Source organism: Semicossyphus pulcher, unplaced genomic scaffold (assembly GCF_022749685.1).
Source record: "Semicossyphus pulcher isolate SPU_LCO1_2020_fin unplaced genomic scaffold, fSemPul1.0.p SCAF_11, whole genome shotgun sequence".
Lineage (NCBI taxonomy): Eukaryota > Metazoa > Chordata > Actinopteri > Labriformes > Labridae > Semicossyphus > Semicossyphus pulcher.
In genome coordinates, this window is record NW_027211615.1 from 18,973,415 (window position 1) to 19,000,025 (window position 26,611).

At 41.3% G+C, this 26,611-nt stretch overlaps 1 protein-coding gene across 1 annotated transcript in view; it reads left to right on the forward strand.

The window, feature by feature from the left end:
* Window positions 1-695: 695 nt before the first annotated feature.
* LOC138585127 (kelch-like protein 29) overlaps window positions 696-26,611 on the forward strand; it is a 115,260-nt gene continuing 89,344 nt past the window's right edge. The window contains exon 1 of the mRNA XM_069657383.1: window positions 696-798. The gene's annotated coding sequence lies outside the window, so the exon portion shown is untranslated. The remainder of the gene's footprint in view (window positions 799-26,611) is intronic.

The following is a 26,611-nucleotide window of genomic DNA, read 5'->3' on the forward strand; positions in this document are numbered from 1 at the left end:
TGTATTGTATTAACTGTAGATTTTCCTTGTGGTAATGCTATTGGTAAGATATAAACATCTGGCTTCTTTAAAGTGGAGATCTTTGTTCCATTTATCAGAGAACTTTTGTGATAGGTACTGTTCAGATTGTTCCTTCAGCAGCATGTTGTATACGTTGCCAATTAGTTGTTTCTTTCTCCTTCTTTAAACAGAATGTCCTCAAGGGGTCCTGGTACCAAATCATAATGTAGATCAAAATTTTCAGTAATCCAACTTTTTTTAACTGTAATTATATATATTCATATAACTGCATATGGACTGGCTTTGTTCAAGTTGTTTAATCTCTAACTGAACATCTTGAGAATTAAACAAAAATGTCACCAAATGTAGACCATGCAGAAGCTGTAGTGCGAATACTGCTCTGCAGGTGCATTCAATTGCTGGTAGTGACGGGTGGGGGCGCTGTGGGGCTTGTGTTAACCAATCAGGGTGGAAGGTCGGAGCAGCATCGAGAGAAAACTAGCCACACGGTGTGCAAGCCTGGGAGATGCCGTCAGTCACATCTCAGATACTCCGCCGTGCAGGGAGCTCAGCAAGACGCGTCTGCCAAGACCTCGACACTTCAGTGTGTGACGTGCAGAGTGGTACACAGACAGGACACTATCCACCAGCACACAGCCTCTACCAGCGCACACTGTTCATTTTGCTGTAAAATGCAACAGCATTATTTGCGGAATATAACAAGCATTCATTCATGAGCAGCGTCGCAGCGACACAAGGACAGACACCGGGGGACCGGAGCAGCGAGCGGCCGGGGAGGTAAGCGCTTAGTCGGCATAGGTGGAAGCAGCCGCCACGCTGACTCCCATGTCCGCTTATTTTTGCTTTGTGTCAGGCAGGAGAGTTTAGACAGCAGGCGGGCACCTGTCCTGTGTTGAATGAATGAGAGGAGGATCATCAGTCTCACTGCCAGACCTTTGCGAGGACCACAGCCTGTCAAACGGCTGTCACGTTGTGCGCGAGCGCTCCTGCAAAGAGGGGAAAAAATTAACTTCATGTTTCAGAGCTTGTAACAGGTAGGCTACAGAAATAAGCAGAAAATCGTGAAGTAGTTGTCTGCATAAAAGTCAACAAGCCTGGACCAAACCATGACTATTAGATTGTATAGAACGCTTATGAAACGCCTCCTAATTTAACTTACATTAATTAAAAAATATATCCTAATTTATGCCATTAAGCCAATCAGCACTTAACTGCTTTGCATAATAAATCAGTGGTTAAACTAATATTTAGCAATGTTATGCTGTGTTGGTTTTACACCACATCTTTTAATTTATGATTGCATACTAAACATTATATTATTTTATGTGCAAAAACTCTGCAGTGTGCCTTATTGTGTTTATAAAATCCTATTATGTTCTGCACATGAACATAACTTGTAGCCCACACTCATCCTCCAGACAACAAAGCCTTCCTCCTCACAAGTCCCATGTGTTGTCACAGTGAATTACTGTACCCTTGGATGTGAAGTAGAGCGCTGGTTGTAAAGAACACTGTGCCTTTTTCTGGCACACAGTCACTGAAGTCACAAGCTTCTTTGCAATAAACTCAATCAAGGATAATCCTTCGACATTAAACATGGTTTAGGTTGGCCCAGGCAGCTGCTTTGGCCTGAGGAATTCATTTAGAAATTACCCAGAGGCGTTTATCCAATTAGAAAAGGCCAAGTGAAAAATGACTCCTGTTGTTGTGGTCACCAAATTACAATGCTGTCGCTCAAGGCTCGTGCCTTTTTTCAAATTTCATCAGAAAGGAGAGCACTTTTGCAGGGTATGAAATCATAATTTATTTGGATAGTACTCTGGCCTGTAAAAACAGGCTAAGACGGAGACAAATAAAATTCTGCACAATATATTCTTCTACTTGGATGAAGTTGTTATCTGCTGTTGTTGCCTCTGGTGATGAGAACAGAAGCTGTGTTAGGCTCCACAGCAAACATCACTGCAGAAAACCAGGTTCTTCTTGTCTTTCATGCAATGGTCAGATAAACATAATGTCATCTCGGCTGCTGTAAGGAAGCAGTTTGTATGAGATGAAGCCATTTCCAGTAACACTGGATGAAGAAGAGCGCAAGTAGCTCTACTCAGTCATTCTGAAGTGTCAAGCTTGGCAGTTAAATCATAGCAGGAGCAAACTTTAAATATCTTTATCTGTTAGAGAAAACTGCTGCGGCCTGCAGTGGGTTAATAGTTCTGATGTGGCACCAAAGCACCTCAGTTTACCTCAGCTCATGTTTACCAGTGAATTAAAGGTTGAATTTGGTTGGCTGTTTGGAAATAATCATGATGGAGGTTTTGGTCAAAGATGGTTTGGATATAACGCAAACTTTCTTATTATCTTCTGTTAATACTGATATCTCATCATAGATCGTTATTCATGACATTTACTGAGCTATCGAGAGATGTTGCTACAGAAAAAAGATGCTTGTGTTTATTTTTAGCCCCACTACTAAGTAACATTTGAGGGAAAATCACAAGATACATCCCTTTTTACTTACATTTGAGACAGCTTTTTAAGTAAGACATTTTTATCTTTACCAACAGTGAACCCGTCCTCTGGTATTCCCACAGCAGCCTTTTTGCTCTGGGTTGTGGTGGCAGTGATATCTTTGCTTGAATGTGCTGCTGAATATTTAGCATGAGAGGTTATTAAAAGCATAATACACTTCTGTACACGGGGCAAAAGGCCATGAGCAAACACTGTGCTTCCTGAGCTCTTTGGAGATCAGTGAACTATGAAAGGCCATCTCTTATGCTGCCCTCCTGAACACAGTCGCTGAAGGACCAGTGATGCTGGTATCATGTTTCTAAAAAGCCTTCAGTTTCCCTGTTCAGAGACACGAATGGTCCTAAACCTCCTAGCCCTGTGGAGACGACAGTTAAAAGCTCCATTTCACATGTGAGTTTGTGGCATTTAAAATAAGGTTTTTTAAATTTGAATATGTTGCATAACTTTTCATTCGCTTAAATCTTGTGTTTTTGGATGGTAAAATATTAATATTTTATGAATAATCAGGCAAATGAAATTGCAAATGTATCTTCCATTATCTTATACATATGTAATCCATTAGCTTGTTAATATTTCCTTAAAATGATAAAAGCAAAAACGTGACAATAGCTGTGATGAAGCAAATACTCAAATCAATCCATCTGTATTTTTAAAGCATGGTATTGTACACAAACATGCCATATTACTGAGAGCTGTACATTAGCCAATGTCCGAGTGTTATTGTGGCCTTAATGTTTTCCTTGTAGTGCATCAGCTGGTCTGTCCAGGATCCAGAGTCAAGCTACGCTGCCCTACAACACTGAGACGCATTAGAACCTAAGCAAGCAAGCTGACACCCACAGCCAGGACCAAGGGCCACACTTACCAGATATGGACCCATTTCCAAATTCATCCATAGCTGTAACATAAAGTCATTTCATGCTGTGTTTGAAAATACTTGGTTTCCTGCTAAATGAAGCCCAGTTAGCGTCTCTCGTGAGATCCTGTGAGGCATCGTCTCGGGGCCCCTGCAGTCTGTGAGGCCGCTGTTTTGAGTGGCTCCATGGGGGGCAGGTTAAGCCTGTTAGCGCCATATGATGCCACGGCTGATTCGCTCCGTCTACGGGGGAGACATGGGTGACAAGAAAATCTTTTCTATCTTGTAGTTCATAACCACCAACACAACCACATTTATGTTTTGTTGTTTATGCAGGCTCCCATTAAGCCTGGCTGCAGGAGTATCTCTGTTCAGCAGCTTTCTGACAGCCACAGCTCCCCTGACATCTCCTTTATGAACCTCAGTCATTTTAATATGGTGTTTATTCCAAAGTAGACATAATGTAGTAAAATACATCATCTATAATGAAATATAAAATCTATTCTTGGTATATCTGGGCTGTTAAAGGGGCTATATGTAAGATTTTACATGTATTCATCAATCAAATATCTTTTTTTTTTTATTGCCAGTGTGTGAAGGGATAATAGAGGAACTGATAAATTGAGAGCTTCCCCAACTTCCTCCATTGGCATGAACAACCTGTAGGCTGATTTTTATGTAAAGCACTCGGGACGGGAAACAAGAGGATGTGACGTATGTGCACGTTCGCGAGTACCTCTGCCGAGAGCTCATTCTCCTCCACTACAGTGAATGACCAGGATCATTAATTGTGTTTAGTAATTACTGCATGACATCTGGCAGAAATAATAAAGAAAGCAGGCAGTTTTTATTTGCTTAAATGTGCTCTTGCTGTCTGTCAGGGGGGGTCCAGCTGTTGCCACTGATACAGGGAATGATTGCAGGTTGTCATTCATCAAATTGAGTGACAGAGGGATGCTTAAATATAAATAATAATCCTGCTGTTAGTGTAAAGGGTGAGAAAATCCTCACAGCTCACTGGAGTGGACTGTCATTGCTTGGTGCCTGTGGGCCTCAGTATAATTGTGTAGCTTTCTCGGGTAGACATTTCTATTTCTCTGCTTTTGTAAGATAGGTCGATCCATTCTGCCTCTCAGGACATGAATTCATTCAGACAGAAGCCTTTTGATTTTATGAGAGAAATCTTTAAACTGTAGTTACACCAGTCAGTGGTCATGCAGTCTAAGGGGTAGACCTTTGCTTTGTTTTTTTATTATAAATGTTAGATTTTGAGCGATTACTTCACCCTGACATTAAAAGTCCACCTAAAAATTATCCAGCAGCCTTTTTAGAATGGAGTCAATGGGACAGCAGCCATGTTTGATTACTAGCATCGGGTCTCTGTCTCTCAGGCCCTGATTAGTCTCTGCTGATTGCTGACAACTCTGATTAAGAAATGCCATTAAAATTGATGCATCATGCTTCCATGTTTTTCACACTGAGATAGCTCCTTCAATCAATTGCTAATTACAAGATGATTTATGGCTGGGCTTCATTTTGACAACTTCTTTCTGAACGCTTTTATCCAGATCCTGGAAAATGAATGGTTCAGTGTTAGCTTTATCTTATGATAAAGTATTTATCATAAGTTACTGTACTATCATATATTTCGTGACTTTGTAGACACAAACTGGATGTTTGTCATTGTGTATATGCCAGGAGTTAATTAGAGGGAGAGAACACAAAATATAAATTTAAAGGGAGCCGTCAATGAGGCAGTCAATGATTTTACTTTGTGTGGAGTTAATGGAAGACATCTCTAATTTCATGGAAAAGTAAACATTTTTCCTACAGGAGTTTAAGCTCATTTTCTAGTGAAAAACAACAAGAAGATACATTTTAGGTTTTTTTTTCCACACCAGAGTGCCAAACAGTGTTGAAGCTCAGTATAATACCTGGTAATGCTATATTGAATTTCTGTCACATTTAACCCTGCTTTATTGTTTTTTTATGGAGAGTTCTGTGTCTTTGTAGTTTGCATTATAATTATACTTTGTTATATGATAAAGAGGTGGCAGAAGAACATAATATAACAATTAGGGGCATTATTCATTAAAACAAAATATTTCTAAGATATGCTCAATTGTACTCGTTCACTGCTCCACTTTAAATACATTTTCACTTTACTTTTTCTTGCACTGTTACATAAACACCCACATGTCCGTACTATTTTTAAACTCACTCTCTGTGTAACAGCAGACGCTATTTAGTTTCATATACTGATGGCAGAAAAAAAATCAGAATTATATCAGCAAGCTTCTGTCTTTTCTCATCCTCTGTAGGAAGATTTGTGAAGGTAGCTGTTTCCATTTGTGCGCAATCATCACAATAGAAAGACTCAGACTTTTTTAAAATATAGAAAAATGCCTTCATCCACCATGTTTCATCTTTTAAAAGGAACAAATGCAGTAAGAATCATGTTCTGCAGACTATTTAGTCCGACGTGATATATTTGACTTGGAAGTAGAGTCAGGAAAAATGATGAACGAGCGTTCAATAACGTCTCACTTTTTGCAGCGGTTTCCCTGTCTGCTTTGCCTCTGACATATGGTCGAGCTCTGCAGCCAATCCAGGGAGCTGTCAATGACAGTGTTTTTTTTTTATTGCCAGTGTAGCAGTTTGAGATGGACTAATTTTACGAATTCCACCAAAACACTTGTTTTTCATTATAATTCTTGTTTTGGATTTTCCTTCATCTGCCTGTGTTTTGGGGTCTGTGTGTGCGCGGGCGTGACGACGCAGCTACGTGCGTGCGCGGTGCGCGCTCTGGCCAAAGCCAATTTCAACATGGCCGGAGGTAGGTAACCGTTAAGTGACTCTCCGCCGATAAATATGTATAAAAGTTGTTATTTGTGATTTGGACACGTCCAAACTAATGTGTTATGTTGTATTTAATATCAGACTCGTCGTGTGTCAGTCCTGCAGAGATTTGAGTTCGCAAATTTCAGTTTTTAATGAGTTTTGTTTCGAAGTTAAAAAGCTAATGCTAGCCTACTAAGTTAGCTTAATTGCTAGGCAACAAGCTCCGCCATCCCTCGTTAATGGTGCGCGTTTGCTCTTTAATCAGGGGAGAAGTTGCAGATCCACGACACACAGCTCAGACTGTTTCTGTCTGTTACCACAGGTAGGGAAACGTTTTTTGTTTTTTACATATTTTAATATTATTTTCAAGTGTTAATTGCTGAGTTTTACTGTGTAGTTTAGCAGCTGTGTTTTCTGAATGTTAATGTTGATAGCTGCTAATGTGGAAACAAATGCATATACATTTTGATATTAAACTGTGTTGTGATCTTGTGCAGAAGAAATGACAAAATATGGTTTTTCTGGCTTTCTAATTTAATCTTTTTTTGTACTATATATATTTCCAAGCTGTATTTGTCATATTTAGTTTGTCAGACTGTCCGTTTTAAAGGACCAGTGCATTTTTGTAAATCTCTAATTGTTTTTATTGTAAAATATTGGTTATTTTAATGCATAATTTTGTGACATGGCTGCAGCTGAAAGTAAAAAGACCCAGAACCTGCTTACTCTCTCCTGAACCATCATTGACTACCAGAACACAACGCACACACGGGTTACACCAGCACCTTAAGGAGAACGGTTAGAGCAGAGATATGTGCCTGTCCAAAAGGAAAAACAGGTTGCGTAAATGTAACTGCCCAGCATGATCAGAGCCTGTCAGTCTCTAAGTTTATAATGGAAAAATAACAAACAGCAGCTGAATGAAACCAACGCGTTCCAGCCCAAGCATTTATTTTCTTGTTTTCTATAGACTAAAATGGATGTTTTTTTGCGAAGTGTGCTTTTCTGTTGCGATGTACTGGTCACTTGTATGGTTTGCATAAAAGAGTACTGTTTTGTTGACAGAAAGGAAAATAATTTCTTTTGTAACAGATGTTTTTCTTTTGTAACAGATTTTTCTTGCAATCTTTACTTTCTGTTTCTTGTAAAGATATTTTTTGGTGATGCTTCAATGAACAGCTGTATTTCATTACAAAATGCTGACGAAAGCCTTGGGCTGAAACTCGTTTGTTTCATTCAGCTGCTGTTTATAATTTTTCATTAAAAGTTATATACTATATTGCAAGTGCTGACATCTTTGTGCTTATAGTATTACCTTCGAGTTGGCACTGATAACTGTAGAGTTTTTGAGTTGAGCACGCCAGCTTTTTTCTTTGTTTGTGCAGTTTTCATGTAGTTTGAAAGGAAGACAAAACATTTCAGAGGAAATGGATCTAACTCTCCCTTTACATCTCCCTCAAGCTTTCTAGTGTACTTGTATTTGAGTAAGAACTTGCCTATATTTCCCAGAATTACTTTGGAGTGATCACGTCATACCTCAGTCTAATTAAGGAAGTATACGAGGATACCTTTTTTCATATTTGTCGTTGCCTTGTACTGAAGAAATGTCATTGTACTCATTCACACACAGACAGGCGCACACAAAGAACAAGATGTGGTGACTTCCAAAGGCTGCCACCGCAGACGAGTCACATGATTGTTTTTTTTGTACAAACATCAGTGCTGTTGTTTCGTTCAACAATGAAGGCCTTTGAAGTGTCATCTTCAATGCAAACCTTCTCCTTTGTCGTTATCTTAAAGAGAGCAGAGCTTTAAGTTTTACATACAACTGTAGTCATTTTTTTTTCCCACTCAGGAATTTATTTACTACCAGTCCCCGAGAGCTTTCCCAACTGCAACCATATGCCTTCAGTTTGAGCCGAGTTATCCGCTGTTGACCTCTAATGTTCTCTCAGCACAGTTGGAGAGCAGCGTGAGTCTCTGTGGAGACATTTATCTGTTCTCCAGACCAAAGATTACGCTAATAAATCTCTTGATGCAGATTGTTCCACACTTGAATGGATTGTTTTTTTTTTGATTGAAGGCATGCCTGATTTTCATCGTTGTGAACAGATAGCGAGCACAAGAATATGAGGACCAGAATAATGGACATTTTCATTTTGTTTTCTCCTTTAAAGCCTCGCCATACTCACCAACTGTTATTGTTTCTGCAGGTGTAGACAGCAATACTCCAAAGAGCTAATTTGTCTGTGATGAGCATCCCCATCCACCAGAGACCAAAGGTACGGTAAGCTATGAAAAGCTCATTATGCTACGTCCCAGTAAACATTTCATTATACCACAGACAAGACACACAGTGTGATACAAAAGCACAATAACATATGAGTCAGTCAGATTCTGCCTCATTATTTTATTGTTTTCACATGGAAACTATTTTAGTAACTGTTCTAAAATTATTATTGTTCTACGAATTTAATATCACAAAGACTAAAACTCTTCACTAGCATAACCAGACTAACTCCGCTCTTTCACTCTTAATATGCAGCACTTAACTCTTTGATACACTGGGCCTACTGTCTGTATATGTACATGTTCTGTGCTGTTGGCCTGCTTTAGTGGGGGGTTGATGGTCTGGAATCATTTGATACACGGCGTCATTAATTCAGCTTGACTTCCTGCTGTGTCCTCAAAATGAGCTCTGTGTGGCTTTGTTTGTCCTCCTGCAAAGATCTCACAATTCTGTTAGCGAGCGAGACCAGGGGTCTCATTTATAAAAGAGTGCGTAGAATCCAGACTAAAACTGTCCATACCGAGAAATCCCAGAAATGGCGTGTGCCAAAAATAATTCAGATTTTTAAAACCGTGCACATGCACACCTGCACGCAACGTTCCCTTTATAAATCACGATCCACCCTGAAATGTGTGCACGTGAATTAGCTTCTTATTCCGCCCTCCATACGCCCACATTGCACCAAAAATGATCCATATGTGCAGTAAGAAGTCTCAGGTGCGCACTGAGCACCTGATGGCATGGTCCGTGATCTTTGCTGTTAATTAAGTCAGAATATCTTTAATAAAACTAAAAATCCTACTTGCTGATATTAACACAGTATTAGAAGAAACTGCTGACGATCTGTTCTTCAACTCTTACACCTTTTGATATTATTTTGGATTTCTCTGACGATTCAGGAGACGGTCTCTCCTCTGCGCTGCAGGGGGGGCTGTGAAGGTGAGACAGTGCTGATCACATACTAAGAGGACTTGAATTTAAGATTTGCTGATATCTTTTCAAATTGGAAGGTGCTTATTTAATAAGGCTCACTATATGCACAAGTACAAATAACATTGCTGGTATGAATGTTGACGTGGATCGCTCAATGACATTTGATATTTAGTGGAATTAAATGTGCATCAATATACAGCCTGGCTTCAGTTCACCCCACATTCTGTGTTGCCAATTTCCCCTGTCTTCAAAATGTATGTACGCAGGGGTCACAGTTTGCTTACCGGTGTGCACATTTTCCTGTCAAGTTTGTTTTTGCGTGGGAAGTGGCTTACGGGATTTTTAGGCCCCGTTTTGTGCGTACGTAATGTTTATAAGTGAGACCCCAGGTCAGTCTCTAAAGAATTACGGGGTTAGAGCCTGATCTAAGGTAAGTGAGAGATAGGATTACTCCTGGATTGCAGGAACGCAAGAATGTACAGACCCCTCTGGTGGTCTGCTCACTGCTGATGAAATAGAGTTGAATTAATGGGGTTGCCCACTGCGAGGACTGATTAGAACGACATACTGCTTGGATCCCTGAGTGAGGTGACCGGGCGCCACAGGCACCTGAGTGTGGGTGGGGTTGGGTACAAAGTCTGTGTATTAGTGTCTGTGTGCCCGTCCTGGGTCGGCGCATCACTGATGAACAGGACTCATTCTGTGTGCTCCTTGCTGGGGTTCAACTCTAACTGCGGGGCTTCAGCTTTAAAATCATTCTTCGGTGTTTGTGCGCTGTGCAAGGTTGCTCATACGGTGGCCTACATGGTCTGAACCTGTGGTATTTCATGCTGCATTCAGCTTTCACAGCTTGGCAAATTAACTGTAGTGCTGCATACATTTAAAAAGTCTCACCTGCGATCATATGCAGTTTGTGTGTGTGTGTGTGTGTGTGTGTGTGTATGTGCGTGTGTGTAGTCTGAACCACATTCATAATGATCCTGTAGGCTGTCGTCCATCATGTGTTGAAGTGAAAAAAGACAGCTCATAGACCACGAATAGTTTTTTTTACCCGCCAGCTAAAAGTTGTCACTGACCAACTCTGTGTACTCATAAAGCTCAGAGTGGTTTGGGGTTTTTCCATTAGTTGGTATGACTGCTCTTTCTCCAAACAAACTGAACCACATGCTGTTTGGAATATATTGTAGTAATTTGTTCAAGAGCCAATGTAATGCTTTTGTTCTTAGTTGAACTAAAGAGAGTAAGTGATCCAGAGTTGGTTTAAATATTCTGAGCATTCTTGGTGTAAATATGATCTAAATATCATCTTTAGGGTGTTAAAATGACAAAATCCAAACAATCACAAAGGCCCGCTCCCTGCCAAGCCTGCCTCTTGAGTTCAGGCTGGAACACAACACATCACATCACATCACAGCAAGCAGTTTTTTTTACCAAATACCTGGGAAGTAATGGTCATCATCGCCCTTGTTTGCGCAGCAGTGTGCTGTTTACGTTTGGCCCCCAGACAGTAAGATAGAGCTGTCTGCAGGAATCATTCTCAAGGCCTCCTCAGGTAATGATAGATGACAAACTTCTGCGAGGAGGAAAACACGTCTCCTGGTAGCATGCAGAGCCTCTCAGACAAAGTTGCCATCAGCTGGCAGCCGACCTGCTGCGCTAGATGTGGAGGGAAGTTTGGGGGGGTGGTGCTGAATATGAGCAAGAAGTTTTATGCTCGTCTAAAGACCTAACTTTGACTTTTGACTAACCATTTAATTTGTATTACTTTATTATTCATTTTATATGCACTGTGCAGATCTCATTTTTCTGTGTGCAGTTATGTTAAGCACCTGTTTGGGAGCGGTGAGCAAATATTTTTCCTTTTTAATGTATCAAACATGCATTATCATCTCACTCCTCTTGAACATGCCACCACATGTGGTCAGTTTAGTTCTGGAGTTTTTCACACTTCCTGCACTTTATTTCCGTTACAATCCATTTGACCTGTCATATAGCCAAAATTGTTAGAGTACTGCTAATATTTGATAACACAGAATTACTATATTTGCATTAAAATAATACATTTTCCGTCATATACAGGGACAGAAATTCATAAGTGCAGGTTGTGCTTATGTACACATTTGCCTTTGCCTAATGGACCATCCTGCTGTGAGGAGATAAAGACTGTAAATTATGTACATTTCTAGCCATGGCTCATGGCCTGTCATTTGTTGTCCCCTACTGCCACAGTGTTTTAACATCAGTCAGATACAGCAGGATTAGCTTTATATAATGTTAGATGCTCTTTGTAAAACCCTGACTGTGAGTCAGCTGAATTGGTCTTCCCCTCCCTCCATTATTAAGGTGAGAAGGAGCCTCCACCTGCTGACAAAGGGGGAAAAAGCCTTGAAGGGCATTTATCTGGACACAGAGCAGTGAAGTATTGAGCTGAAGAGACAGAAAATGACGGGGTGAGTTCTGAGTAAAGCTTTGTTCTAAGCAGAAAAGTGATGTAATGATGTGACCTTTGACCCCACCTTCATGAGGTGCATGTTTGATATTGTCTTTGCTGCTGAGAGCGATCAGGTGTGCAGGAAGGGAGCAAGGTCACGCTTTTCACAAGCCTCCCCTGCTGCCTTTCATGACACGACCTGCAGCCCTTGCAGCGCACCCAGCTGCTGCCTTAAGGATAAAAATGGTGTGCGCGTGTGAAACAGCTTTATCTTTAGTGCCTCACTGAGGAGGAGATAAGTGGAATAAGGACAACACTCCTGTGTTTAATATCATTTCAGTAACTTAGATCAGTTTTTACTCACAAGATTAAACTTCAGTCATTTACTTAAAAAGCGACGGCGAAACCTCCAGAGCAGCTCGACCAGATATAACTCCTCTCTTCTCCTGCCCTTTGTAACGGCTCCATACTGTCTCCAAGCATTGGGGAAAGTGTGACTGTCCGGGGCGAGTGTAACCCCTGATTTTACATTTAATAATGTCAAACTATTATTTACACAGGATTGTGATTCTTAGGTCACACAGAGGTGGAATTGTTTCCATGATGGGTGGAAAGTCTGAGCGTGACACCTCTTATAAATACAGCAATGCAGTTTCCAACAAGGAAACATTAAAACACAAATGATATCAGCTTTCTATTAAATATGATGTATTATTATTGATTCAGTTACCAAACAGTGAAATAACTTGTTATAATGACCAGCACACAGTCAGTCAGTTCAAAAGCATTCACTTATTTTGCATCAAAGTCACAACACGAGTTCAAATTCTTTTTAGATTGTTAATTCACTTTTTATTTTTTCTTCTCTGACCAGATTAAGGGGCAATTTAAAGTGTCCAATTGACCTACAAGCTGCATGTTTTTGGACTGTGGGAGGAAACCGGAGCCCCCGGTGGAAACCCACGCATGCACGGGGAGGACATGCAAACTCCACACAGACAGAAAGTTGTTCTGCTGTGAGGCCGCCGTGCTAACCACCGAGCCGCCGTGCTGCCCTCAGAAGCTCTGTGAAGGATTGTGCAGCACGGTTATCGTGCTGCACAAACCTTCACAGAGCTTCACTTCTTACCTTCCTCATTCCCAACGACGCCGACCCGGTTGCAGCGGAAGGTCCTCTTTATCCATGACCAGATGCGTTTGCAGATGTTCTTCTTCTTCTTCTTCTTCTTCTTCCTCTGTTGCTCGTCCTCGCTGTCCCCCGAAGTCATCGCTGGTGATTGAGTCGGTGATGTGTCACGCGAGACCTCGAATGTCTCTTTGGGCCCTTCCTGCAAACTAAACACACACACGCGCAGTTAGAGTTTTGTTCCTGTGATTGTCATGAACTCATAAACACAGAGATGGTAGAAGTTCTCTGATCTTTAAGTTGAAGCAGTTATTCTACAGTTCAGAAAGTAAAAGTCCCTTACCTGTCGGCTCTCTCCTCATCTTCCAGCTGCAGCTTGTTCTCGGCTGCTGCAGGCTGGACCTGGATTACAAGTGATGGAGGGGTTGTGGGAGGTGGAACGGTTCCCTCATCGGTTGTACGCTTCCTGTGTACAAACAATCACTGTTAGTCTGATGAAAAGGTCTTAACCTTTCTAAACACTGCAATACAAATGGTCCACCAACATGGAAATACTCAAAAACTCTACTTACTGGTCTTGGTCGTCTTGGTCGTCTTGCTGGTCTTGGTCGTCTTGGTCGTTTTGGTGGTCTTGGAGGTCTTGGTTGTCATGGAGGTCTTGGTCGTCTTGCTGGTCTTGGTCGTCTTGGTCGTTTTGGTGGTCTTGGAGGTCTTGGTTGTCATGGAGGTCTTGGTTGTCTTGGTAGTCTTGCTGGTCTTGCTGGGCTTGTTGGTCTTGGTGGTCTTGGTGGTTGTCCTGGGTGATGAATGGATGACTGAGGACTCCGAGGGGAGTGATCCTCTGGCTCTCATCCATCGTAATCATGGCCTTCAACAGCTCGATGCACTGCTCTGCCTGCCCAGCCTCAACATCGTCGTTTCTTTTGTCCCGATAGATCTAGTTTAGGAAAGTGTCAAATCCACCATCAATCAAGGGATCCTCATGATTCATGAAAAGACATTAAACTAAAAATGAAAGGACTTCACACTTACTGTTTTCAAGTCATCCAGGGAGGAAAATCTATATCCACTGAATGTGACGTCAGGGGCTTTCCCGCGATACTCCTCAGGTGTCTAAAAGAAAAGTTCAATGAATTGATTTTAATGTTCTTATTAAAACAACTAATTTCATAACTCATCAGCTAGTATTCGGCCATGTCCTCACTAAAATCACCATTTGGTAGTGTTATAAGACAGGATTGGAAAAATGTGAATTCCTAATAATGTTAGCTAGGATCTGGTTAAGTGTTAGCTGATTTAAATGAGCTGTCGTAATGAGCTTGCAAATATGTTGTTTTCATAACTCGTAGGCTACCCTTTTCTAGCGAACGTTACTGTTAATTAGCCAACTTTACCATTAGCTAGGAAGTGGCATCTTCTCCATCTTGTGGTGTAACGCAACAAACCGTAACGTTGGCTAGGAAATGGTTGAATTGTACTTTTAACTGTTGTTAAATAGGTAATAAGTAATAAGGTGTTTCAACTTGACTTTAACTTTTCTCTTAACAGTCCATTGTCTTTACAGTTTCTGTTCAATCTCAACGCAGTGAAATGATCATTAAATAGATTCATTAAGTAAATATGATTAGCAAAACTAGATTACAGCATTAGAACAACATTTGTGCTTTCCACCCTGAGCAAGACGTCAGAGGAAATATCCACTGTGTGAATATGTTGAATGAGCTCTTTCCCTACAAACCGGTTGATGGAAACACACTTAAAGTCTGGTAAAGATGAAACAACTTTTAGTACCTTAAACCTCCAGGTGTCAGACTCCGTCTTTATGAAAAAGAGGTGCGCCCTTATCCCTTGGTTGAGAAGATCGTCTGACGGCATACCCAGAAGATCAACTATTAACTTCATCTGGAGATAAAAGAGTGTCACGTCAGGAAATGCAGCAGGACCGCTTTGATTCTCGTTTGCTCTACATGCTAATGCTAGTAACTAGTGCAATAGCTAACATTCAAAGATCTCTAACAATCATCCTGAAAGTTAACTTTAACAATGGACAAATCACTTTCTTGTATTTGTAGCTCAAGACAAAAGCTGTACTCAATTTTTAAGAAAGAGGGGACAAAAAAAAGGTTGAGTAGCAAATTACTTACTGCTTGATATTCAGACCTTGCTCTGATACGTAGACAATTAAAGAGCATGCCCACATATCAATGGCCTCTGAAAATGGTAGGCCCAAAAGAATCTCTGGAGCTCTGTGGAAGAACGAATCACAATGAGCTACACCATTATATTTTAGGATTCAAAATACACACAGAGAGAACATCTCACAAATCGAATGAATGAATTGAAAATTGTCATTTCTCTGGTTCTTACCTGAAGCAAATAGTTTGCAGAGTCATTCCCGGCCTGGCTTGAGATCTTTCTAAGGCCAAGCCGAAGTCTATTAGCTTGACTTTAAAAGGTTGGGCACAATTTGTGTAACCGCTCCTGTTCCGAGGTGGAAAAAGGAGGAGGTGAAAAGGCAGCTAGGTCAAGTGGAAGACACACTAAAGTAGGATTCTTTGGTACAAAAGCTGGATTTGGCCTTAGCACCACACGTGCATATCCCGTGGCAAACTGAAGGCAGTCAGGATGCACTGAGAGCTGCTCTGGAGGTTTCGCCGTCTGCGTTACAGACAAAGAAACTGGACTTGCATCCGTTGAGGCTGGACTTGCCTCATAAACTGAGATCTTTGAGATTATAACTTAAATAATTCTTTAAAAAGCTGCGACAAATTTCCCCCGTTTTAAAATATTTTTATGTGCAATATTTCAAAAAGCACATTGTAGTTCGAACAGGCTCCAAAAAAACGATTTAATTTATTCTCGCTTTGAGAAGCTTTCCAACATAAAAAAACTTCGATTTTTTTACTAAATTGAAAAATTCAGCTGGCCTTCCACTGAAAGTAAATGTCTGAAGTATAAAACATCCTTTTTTTTCCACCGTTGGATGCAATTTATTGATAGAAGCACGGAGCTGCAGAAATGCTGAGCTTCACAAAATCAGGCTTTCAATAAAATGAGTTAACATTCAGACATCAACAAACGATCTTTACCAAGTTATATTTGTTTACTGATGGGCTATATATAAATATTTTCCCCTATTAATATTTTAAATCTGCAGTTTAGCAAAGAGATGTAACTCAAACACGGTGACATAACCTGACAAGAAACCTGAAAGTGTTTAGCATCACCATCTATTCATCCTGAGATCCTGTCAGCCATGTTTGAGGCCTCTGTTAACAAACCTTCATCTCCTCTTTGGTGAAGATGTCCTGCAGCCCGACGATATCACGCAGGCATTTCAGGGTGCACAGTGAGTCTGTCATGTCAGCTGTCTTATTTAAGAATATGTCCACCTGAGCGTCCCCTCGTGCTGCTCGGCCTCCATGCAAGTAGATTTTTATACTGTGTATCTGAGATCTGGCCATGGAGAGGTTATATTATTGCCAATATATCAAAGCTTAGTGTGTGTCATTAGTTCACAAGCTATTGTAAGATCATTATTAAAGCAGATGACGTGTATTGTTTCTTTTCATTTCCTCATTTTGCCTTCTGGGTCGAGCTGTTGCACAGAGCAGCAGCTTCCTGCCCAGCATCAGTTCAAAAACACTCTGACATTGTGAGTAGCAACAGTGTCAGATTTCCAAATATACATTTAAAAGGAAGCAATTTCTCTGCCTGGTATGAACACTCCTTTTTAACCTTCATTACATCTCTGATCTGTGAGGGACCAAATGTCTTCTGCTGAAATTCATTTCCCAACAGGGACTCTTATCAAAGAACTCAGATGTACCTTCTTATCATCTGTGTTTAATGTGTCTGAAGGAAAATTTACTCTGAATTAATTGCGAGTATCATCTGCCAAATTGTTATTTGGATATCTCCCTCATGTTGACATAAACCTTAATGACCATCTGCAGAGTGCAGCTCATTATGGCTCATGTCTCTGTCTACGCATATGTAGGGGAAGTATCTGTTGGTGTTTCACAGTGCCGTTCACAAGCGTGACTGAGGTTGTTCTGCACGAGGCAGAGAGAAACTAAAAGTGCATTTTTCCACTCAAACAGAACCTGAGAGTCTGCTGTTGTGTCTGTCAATGGTTACTGCAGAAGTCTTTGAGCAGAGATGAGAGAGCTCGCACAGACATGAAGTAGCTGAACGATTAGCGGCATGCTACAGGTCATTAGCTGTTCTACATTTAGCCGGGCTCTTGACAACAAAGATTTGTTCTTCAGCTTCTGTCAGGCGTATATGATGCAGTCAGGAGGCTCTGTCAGTAATTGTGCAGCTGTCTCACAGGTGCTGCTTCAGATGCCTCCTACAGATTGTACTGACTGTATTGTGACAGCACACTGTGGGATTTAAAATGAGCCAACATGCGTTCCCTTTAGTCTGTCATAAACCTTTTTCTGCCATTTCATCTCATCACGTCACTTCTGTTCCTCTCAGCTGTTTCTGTGTACAGTTTGGTCTACCTCCTCTGCTTGTTATTCAACTTACAACCACCCACTGAGATCAGATTAAAGCAGACATGTCGAACACAAGACCATCGAGCTGCACGCCTAGAGTATGCTGGGAGAAGTGGCATATAAGGTGTGCTGCTGCTCTGTGACAGCTGAACAGGCCGATGATTTAAGTGCTGCTGTTTCTGTGATTGCTGACAATCTGATTCGGACGTATGGTTGGTGGACGTACTGTAATCTGTTTTTAATCTAGTTTCCCCTCAGATTGTTGCTGCACATGTCTCTCTCTAGTCGGATTTCACATTTAAATGTATGGACATACTTAGCTTTTATTTTTTCTAAAGTACGTTAACTCTCATGTCTCGTTTCAATCTCCATCACTTCCCCCAAATATTATAATTTTATAAATCCCCATTGGCAAAAACAAGTTTGTGATCTAAAAGTTCCACTTCCCTATCATCTCTGGAGAATGAAGTTTGTGACATGCCTGCAGTGATTTCAGCTCATCCAAGCTGAGAGCTGACAGGGTCACCCACCTGTGAGCCTCTGTCCCTTTCCCTCACATCACACCCACGATATCCACACTTTCCTCTCTTCTACCCACTCTACTTTTAAAACTTTATTTTTCCACTTGTGGGCTGAGAGGGGCCTCGTGTTTTGGTTGTGAGAAATCAACAGAGAGAGACTGCTCTCCCTGTCAGTGTGACCTGTCTGATGGCTGTCATCTCTCTTAATTGCTTTGCTAATATCATCCCCACTCAGCCTGGATCTGGGTCAGCAAGGCCCCTCTGCTGGAGCTGACTGCAGGCTGTGCTTCTCCATGATCTCCCTCCTCTCTCTGCCTTCTTCTCTCCTTCTTTCCCTTTAGGCTCATCTCAGTTAGAAGAAAAAAACAAACAGTAGGACTATGAGAGAGACACATTGTTCCTTGTTCTAATATGACATGTGGTTGGATTAATGCAATCAGAAGCATGTTCATTTACAGTAGATGATCATTTCTGCACCCTGCTCTATTCTGGGATAGAAATAGTCTCACCAGAATTAACCTTTTATATTTCCCTCAGGTGATGCAGGATCTGCTTTTTCTTTGTCGACCACCTTTCTGTTGTTTGCACCTTTAGGTCTGACTATAAGACTTATTATTATTATTATTATTATTGTTATTGTTACAGGAAATTAAGGACTTGTTTGGTAAAAAATGATTTACAGGACAATAGGACACAAATGTAGAGATGTAAAAGCCCTATTCCATTGATACCCTCTGTTAAAGTGATGAGTAGATGTTTCGAAACCCTTTGACCAGTGAGAGGTTTGAGGCAGACTTGTATTTGCTTTGTGTCGGTCATGCGACAACTCATTTTTATCCAATCTCTTTTATCCTCCATTCATATTAGCTTCATGAAGTCTGGAGAGCTAACTGCATCCTGGTTATTGTTCCAAACACGTTGTGGTGCTCTGTCTCAAATCAGTCATTGACTTAATTTAGTTAAAGTAGTTTTTGCATAACAGAACATTTTCTGAGATCAAACTTAATTTTCCCTCTCAGCTTTACTTGGCAAACTGTCTGCTGGCTAAAGAAAGGAGGCTCAGTGGAGTCTGTGTTTCTGAGGGAGAGGGAGAATATGATGTGAGTGTTGAGGATGAAGCACAGACCAGCTGTTTTCTGCCTCAGGGAAAATGGCAATAATCTCAATGTGAGTCAGTCTTTTATGGTTCAATGCACTTTTTTTGTCTGGGGTAACTTATAATTCTGCATATCTGTTTCCCCTTTAGATTTCAAATAAAATTGAATGGCGCTCCACGCTATTTATCTATGTTGTTATCATGGTACAGCATATGTAGTTGCGGCTGCAGGCGGCCATTTTAAACATGGTAGCGAAACACGGTTGAGGGAAGAGGGGCTAGTAATTGTGTCAACAGCAGAGCTATGAGCCAGGAACTGTCAGGACCTCATACTTTCCCTCTACTCCCGGTTTAATGGAGCGTGTGAGGGCCAAGGTGAGCTGCCCCTGCCCTGGTCAACTCCGTTTCATCTGCCTCCAGTCCATCTCTGATAGGCCAACTGTCTCCCTGTGAGAGCAGACAAAGGTTTAACAACATCACCGTCCCCTGGTGGGCTGTAATCTTTGTGTCTGTTGGCTCACAGTCTCAGATTCCAAACACACTGGAGACGAAGCTTCTCTTCATGGTAAAGAGTGAAAGTCCAGCTGTCACCTAAACTGTTTGCTTTGGAGGATCTTGTGAAGCGGACAGAAGCAGACCCTCTGGGCAGCTCAAGGCCTGTTGTTGTGGAGCTGCTGTTGTTGGGAATAAAGCCCAGATTTCACAGATCTGTGGTGTCACTGTTCAAACCTCATCCAGACTTGGTACTAATGAGCTTTTGACTCACACAGACAGACTCTCATACCTGTTTCCTCTTACTGAATTTCATTATTGGTCATCGCACGTCCCACTATGACATTTGGTACGGGCATTAATGTCCCTCTCAATATGAAATGTATGACTGTAATGACCCGTTAACCTTGCAAATTTTTATCCGTTTCGTACTTTGGTTTATGGCGAGGTACCTGCAAAACTGTTCAAATACTGAACCCAGAAGACTGCAGAGAAAAAAGGGTCCAGGAAATTGTGCTGATACGTCCAACATGTTTTATCTCCTCTGTGCCCAGCCAGCACACAGGCTCGGCTTGGCTTGGCTGTGTTCTCATGTTGATTAGCCAAAAGCTTGTCTGCTGGCCGCTCACTTTCTCACTGGAGCAGCATTTGCAGCTTCAGTGTTTGCCTCGCACTCCCAGTCCTGTTCTGATGTGAATGCCAAAACAATCAGACAGGAAGACAGTGACATGAACACTCTGAGGTTGAATTTGTGAGTCAGATTTCCCCCTTTGCTGCTCTGCATCCTGGTAAACACATTTTGAAGATGAGCTTGTTGAGAGGCGTCTTCTTCTCTGTGCGCGGCCACAGCCTCACAGGGGAAAATAAACAGCAGTATCTGGGAGTGAAGTTGATGACAGGGCTACATTAGGATCATCTTTCTATTGCTTTTCAAATGGCTTCATTTATTTTTCAGCCTGGATTCATCTGTGAGTAGTTTATATATGTACGTGCAGCCAACTGCCAGTTATCACATTTTTCACGGCTTGTTGACTCCCATCAGTCTGTAGATAGGAGTCGCTTCACTGACTAAAGTGTGGGAATGAAAGAATCATGTTTTTCTGACAAAAACCTCAAAACACAACAACACCTTTTAAAGATGTTTGTGCTTATGCAGGCGATTCTGTGTTCACTGGCTCACGTCAAACTCAGGGCCATGTTGTGCTCAACTATACTCAAAGCAGAAGAGGTGAATGAAATACTTTGATTCAACCTTTGGTCAGTTGTATTTGGAGAGCTGTGAGGAAACAGTAGATAAAATAAGTAGTTCAGCTTAAATCAGTCCTGACACACAGAGTGACATTCGCATCACCCAGTGATCACATGATATGAAACTTTGATCATGAAGCATGATACTCCTCCACAGCTCTGTGTTTCACAGCGAAATATATGAACTACACGGCATATGTACATATGACAGAGTTTATATGACAGTAACTGTGTGTGGAAATACGGACAGATTGTGACATTATTGAGCACGAGAAACACACACAGATCTGTGTCATATCTGCTCATCTCCTAAAGTCCCCTGTGCGGCATGATAAACTACGTGGGGATCACCTCTGGTTCATCTCATCCACTGCATGTGGAGATTTTTAAGTTTTATAGAGGTTGTTCACGGAAATACGGACAGATCGCGACCCTATTAAGTCAGGGGCAGAGCATGAGAGAGAGAGACACACAGACCGGTGTCCTCACTGTGGTGCATGATTACAGTATTGCCGTCATCTCTCCCTCTCGCGGGTTAAAAACGTATAAACCGTCTCCTTACTGAATAAATACAGACACTATTTGTCTGCATTTCCGTGCGTGTGACTGATTAATGCGCATGCATGTCAATTAGCGGAGCCTTGCACCCGCCCTGCGACGGCTCTGCCTGAGGGAAATTTGTTTAGGCATCAATAAACCGCATCGAAATGAACATTTCTTAATGATTCTGTCAGAATCTTAATTTTGGTACCCAACCCTACTCACACACATGCGTACGTCTATGCAATGACCATAATCTTCACATTTCAATGTCACTTTTTTTTTTTTAATATTATATTTTTGGCCTTTCATGCCTTTATTGAGAGGACAGTGGATAGTGTTGGAAACAAGGGAAGAGGCAAAGGGCCGAGGGCGGGAGTTGAAACCGGGGCCGCCACATCGAGGACTGTAGCCTCTGTACATGGCTGCCGATTTAACAGCTGAGCTAAACCGGCGCCCAATGTCCCAATTTTTTGCAAGTGATATTTAATGATTATTATATTTAGTTCAAGTCATGTTAAATAGATTTCTCATATATTTTATGATGGGACTAATCAAAGTGACCAGTCATTTTTTTATGTCTGTAGGCTCCTTTGAGACAAACGAGCGAGAGATATTACATTTCTGTCTGATTAACCTGAAAGTTGAATCAGAAGCAATGACTTGTATTGCTTTTTGAAGGCTTAGACATACAGTATATCACTCTTTTATTCTTTAAAGGGTAGATAATGAGGAAAATGGTGAGACAGGACTTCTTGCTGTTGGATCTATTTATTGATCAGAAATGTTTAACATTGACCACGAGAAAGAATTCACATTGCACTGAGGTCTACAGTCTTTGCTGTAAATGACTGAATGTGTTGCATACACAAACAGTAGACTTTATGTGCAATCCAGGGAGTTTAGTTGTCTTTGTGCATCATCAGTTATTTCACAGTGAAGCTCTGGGAGCTGCTTTAATTAACCTATATATAGATGGATGGATATCAGACGTGTGTCCGTGTTTACATTATGCTCATCTTGTCTCTGTCAGCTCGGCTTTACACACCTGATCCTGACAGGTCAAAGTGTTGTTAATGCAATCTGTGTGGGCTGCTGCCTGTGATACAGATAAACCATCTGAAATCAATAAGCTTCTGCAGAGGCAGGCGAGTCTCTTAACTCCTCATTATTTAGTGTGTGTGTCATGTCCAGCTCTAATGATCTGTGTCTGGCTGGAAACACTATCAGCACCTCCATCAGCCCTGCTTCTCCTTTCTGATCAGCTCTGGAAGATGGATGTTTCTAATGTCCTTGACTGGTTTGCAGTACTCGCTGCCTTCCCCTCCCTCCATCCTGTGTTTTGAATCAATGTTCTCAGTTTGATGGCAGCAATTACTGTAAAATGTTTTTCTTTAGTTGTTCATGCTGGTCGGCACAGTGGCCCCTGTTCTTCTCTGAAAACGGTGTGCTGTGTTTCTCCTCTACTGATGCACAAAGGTTGAAGACAAACACAATTTGACCTGGTACAAAGATTGATTGCTGCTTTATGATTGAATACAGTCTATGTTGGCAGGTTTCATTAAATTAGTTGTCTGCTATGTGTATAATCTTCAAGCGCTCTGAAAGAATAACTATTGTTTATATTGATGGTTTGGTGTCTTTTGTTGAGTTGAGTTTTGTTTGTTCTTGTGACACAGTTGTCAAGAAGAAGACAGAAACAGAAACAATTTCACAAACGTATTCCTGTTTTTAGCTGCTGTATTGTTGTAGTTTATTTGCTGTAAGAAGGTGTTAACGGTGCGCTTTGAACAATTACTCAGAATACTCCAGCCAATTATGCAGGTTATTTAGATTTGATAAGAACCTTTAATTAAACAGGAGCTTCGGTTTTAATGGAAGCAATAATTGAATCAGTCTTGAATCCAACAAACAATGATGAGTTTAATCTGGGGCTCGCTCTCTCTGTCAGGTTTAAGATATTTCCTAATTATAACCTTATCAACTCCAAATTGATTTGCAATAAAATGAAGCTACAGTTTTGGCACTCCTCTCTGAATTCATTTAATCAAATGCAGAGATATATAGAGTGGGGAGAGTGGAAGAGGTGATGTATGGCTGTCGTGAATGACAGAATCAGAGGTATGGATCGCTGTAGGAATGACCTTGGCGTCAAACATTCATATCGAAAAATGTGGGGTATAATCAGCTGCCTCTCCACCAACAAATTACAGCTTTTTTTTGCAATCTTTGTTCTTTTGCAGGAATAAAGCCACACTGCTCCTCCACTTATATTGTTCAGAAGGAATCGATGTCAAAGCTCCTCATCCAGTTATAAAAGCTCCACATGTAGTCGAGCATTGATGAAGTTCTAGCAGTAATCAGCAAGATTGCATCAACCAGTTGTCTTCAGTCTCTCTGGCTTATTGTTATTTATTTGGCTCACAGCAAAGTGGGATTTGGTTTGATATTTAAAAAGCAGGGATACAGGATGTTAACAGCAGGAATATAGACGTCATGGCGCTCCGAGGCGTTAGCAGTCACCCCAACAGTCTCTGTGACATTCAGCAGTTGGAAATGGCATTTGTGACATTCACTGAGTGAGAGTAATATATTCACCTCGGTCGGCTCATCTGGGCCCTCAGCAGAGCAAACAGCTGCTATAAAGGCTGTGTGCACCGAGTGTTCTCACACTGTCAACAATCCTGCATGATTTTATCAGCCAGAATGGAGTGAAAAGCCAGAGATACAGACCTCATGCTTTATTTAGAACTGTTGCTGTATGAGGTGTTATTATTTTATCATGTATAATACTATTTTCAGACCATCATTTATGTGTGTGTTTATGACACGGCACCATGTTAGACCTGCTTTAACCCCCACCAGGATGCAGGAAACATGTGCAGTGTTCCCACGCGTCCTGGAAATTTAGAGACTAGTTTTCCAGTCCTGGAAACACCTGGAAATTGTTTAAAATGACCAAATATCCTGGAAATAATTTATGTTGTCCTGTTGTCACTGTATTTTATTCCCAGTATCGCCCACCCCTACTGTTTACTCACAACACTTGCAGAGACCGGAAAGGAAGCCGCTTAGCTCCGCCTACCCTCTCTGGCAGACCAACCACTGCTGGCTGATGGAAAACGCGTCACTAACTGGGCGCTGCTTGTGATTTTTTCCGTGAATGTTGCAGTAGACATCCAGTCCATAATACTGCAAATGCAAAGGCTTTCATCAATGGGCCATAGGCTCAATCACCATTGTGTTACCTCATTCAGCGATAGATAGTGACTTAACAGACATTTCCAACTATTTCCATCCTATATTTCTCCCCTGGGTTTGATTTTCTTAGGACATATCTGTTATCTGTGTCAGGAGTTTCTAGTTTAGTTCTGGTTTTGTCTTGTATTTTGGTGTTTAGCTATTATTTCTTGATTTACCTTGTCACTTTGTCCCTTGTCATGAGTTCTCATCGTTTAGTTTTGTATTTAGTTTATTCTGTGTTCTTGTAAGTATTTAGTCTTGTTAACTATTTCACTTATGTCTCTTTGGTTGGATCATTTCCTGTTTTACTTTGTCACCTTGTCTCTCGTGTTGGTCCACTTTCTGCCTTTGTGTTTCCGGCTTGTTTGATTATGTGCCCTGCCCTGATTGTTTTCACCTGCCCCTTGATTGTCTCACCTGTGTCTGATTAGCCTCACCTCCTAAGTTTATTTAGTCTTTGTGCTCCCCTGTCTCGTTGCCTGTTCATTGTCGTCCTTCCTCTGGAGTTTTGTCGTCTGTTCATGTCCATGCATCCTGTTATTCTCTGTGATCTCAGTGTTCCCTGGATTTTTCACCTTCTGTTTTATTTGGATTACTTCTGTTGGACCTTTTTACCATTGGATTTTGTTTGCCTGCCCCCCTTGGATTCCTCATATGAGTAAGCCTTTTGTTTTTCCTTGTGCCTTTTTATTTAAATACATTCTTATTTCAGTCTGCACCTGGGTCCTCAACCATGTGTTTAAAACCTTAACCTTGACAATCTGCAGTGTTTCTTAGCAAATGGTTGTTAAACGTTTGATACATCCTGACAACACACCAACAAGGAGAGTTTTCTTTTCTAAAGGTCCATACATTATCCCACATCACAGCCATAGCAAAGTTTTGGCCAAAAGAACTATGGTGAGTGTGATGGATGACTGAAGCGGAGGTCTCTGCAATTAAATGTTTTTCAGGAACCAAAACAACAAACTTCTCCTTGGAAGAGAAAACAGTTTTCACTGACATGATTTGGACAGTGCTTGGCAATGATGTCTTTTTTAATTTGAAGGCTAAAACATGCCTCATAATCACCTGTATTATCCTTTATCCTCCAAATGTAAGATTGATGGCGATACAGATTTCACTTGTATGAAGGCAATGGACATGAATAGATGAAAGGAAATAGATGGGACTTGTCTGTGATGAGCGATGATTCAGGACTTCTGAGGACAGATTATACCTGATACACTCCACTGCCAACAACTGCTGTTGCAGATTTCCTGCCAAGCCCGAAGGACATCTGAGCGTCTTGTGATGTCCACCCTCTCCTTGCTCGTCCTCCTGCCTGATCACCCTGTTATTGGCAAAGTTATCCATTTCATCAGCGTAATGATAGCTGGACCAGAGAGAAGATTTAAATATTTTCTCCGCTCTCTGGCCTCGTGGTGCTAAAGTAGAGTGTGATTGACTTGGCAAAGGCTAAACCTGAGTTTACCAGGCTGCTGTATTACAGCAGATTGAAAGAGAGCAAGTATGAGTAAGGAAGATAAACCAACAGAGCTCGTTGCACTCACAGCTTAAAAGGGAGCAGCATATTGTATTCACAAGTTAAGCGTGTGTGTGCACTCTTTCTCCTCTCCCGCTCCTCCACCAGAGGATTGGTAAGGTATGTAGCATGGTATCCACGAAGGGTTTCTTAACAACATATTTTACTGCTTGTAAAGCAATGATTTTTATCCCATATCCCCCCTCTCTCCCCCCTGAGGTTGCTGGGACTGCTGAGTCAGCTCACCTTCATATGGAGAGTAGTTCCCTCAGCCGAGACGTTATTGATTTGCCCTTTTTGTAAGGGGGAAATGTTCCCAAACCTATCAGGCCAGTTTTGCTGTGCTGCACAGCCAGGAACACTGCGGGGCATAAGAGCAGAGAAAAAGCTCAACATTACTACTATCACACTATAGCA